Source organism: Capra hircus, chromosome 5 (assembly GCF_001704415.2).
Source record: "Capra hircus breed San Clemente chromosome 5, ASM170441v1, whole genome shotgun sequence".
Lineage (NCBI taxonomy): Eukaryota > Metazoa > Chordata > Mammalia > Artiodactyla > Bovidae > Capra > Capra hircus.
The window spans coordinates 26,322,388-26,323,914 of record NC_030812.1 but is presented as its reverse complement, the minus strand read 5'-3'; positions in this window follow the sequence as shown (position 1 = coordinate 26,323,914).

Sequence of the window (1,527 nt, the reverse complement as noted above, 5' to 3'; positions counted from 1 at the left end):
GTATGGAGGATATTGGCAATCTATAAGGGTCCTGCAGGGAGATTAAAAATCATCCTGAGTGAAAGTCGTTTAGTTGCGTCCGACTCTTTGCAACCCCACAGACTATACAGTTCATGGCATTCTCCAGGCCAGAATACTGGAGTGGGTAGCCTTTCCCTTCTCCAGAGATCTTCCCAAGCCAGAGATCGAACCCAGGTCTCCTGCATTGCAGGCGGATTCTTTACCAGCTGAGCCATAAGGGAAGCCGAAGAATATTGGGAATCACCTGAATCTAACAGTAATAGTTCTTAATATAAATGAGAATCATGATACTACTACATGGTAGCATATAAGTGCTTATTATGTGACAGATACACAATTATCTCATCACAACCCTATGAGGCAGGTACAATTGCCACTGTTTTACAAATGAGGAAACTGATGATCCAAGGGGTTAACTTACTCAAGGTCACACCTAAGTGTCAAAGTTACGATTTGAATCCAGGTCTGTCTGACTGACTCCAGAACCATCATGCTCTATTCCTCCATTTGCTCATTCATTCATTCATGTAGTTATTTAACAGTTCATTCATTGATACCCTCCTATGTACCAGGCACTGTGTGAACTGTTAACTGTGAAGTGTCCTTCCTTTCAAGAAGCTTACAGTTGAATGCAGGAAGCTAACATAAAGTAATTACTCATTCATGCATGATTATAAGCTGAGATAGATATGCTAAAGGAAAGGCAAAGATCTACTTAGTGGCTACAACAAAGGAGTTTACCTGACTAGAGTATCAAGGAGGCTTCCCTGAAGAAGTGATCCTGGAGCTGAGAGCTGATGAATGAGCAGGAGTTAAGTAGGAAAAGTGGAGAGAAATGGGGAGAGCATTCCAGGCTGCAGGGGCAGCAAGTGAGTGCAAAAGCCCTCCTGCAAAAGGAACCAAGATTCTCAGCAGGGAAGAAAGAGGCCTAGGGACTGAAGAGCAGAGAGCGAGGGGTGAGCAGCATGAGAGGAGAGCAGAGAGGCAGTAGGGTCAGACCACCGCAGACATCGCAGTAATAAGATGCTGAGTTTTTCAGGTTTGACAAGTAGGAAGAAACAGACACTCACAGAGCTGGTGAGAAGCTGAAAGTGAAAAATGAAAGTGTTAGTTGCTCAGCCATGTCCGACTCTTTGTGACCCCATGGCCTGTAGCCCGCCACGCTCCTCTGTCCATGGAATTCTCCAGGCAAGAATACTGGAGTGAGTAGCCATTCCCTTCTCCAGGGGATCTTCCCAACCCAGGGCTGGAACCCAGGTTTCCTGCATTGCAGGCAGACTCTTCACCGTCTGGGCCTCCAGGGAAGCCTGGTGGGAAGTAAATAAATATAACCTCTAGGGAGGGTAATTCATCAATATCTATAAAAAGCTAAAATATGTAAAATGATGTATCAGGGTTATTTATTTCAGTATTGTTTTTAGTAGCAGAAGATTGGAAATAACACAAATCTCTCTCGGTTGGTTAAACTGATTATGGTACACCATAGAAAAGAATAAAATGTCGTTG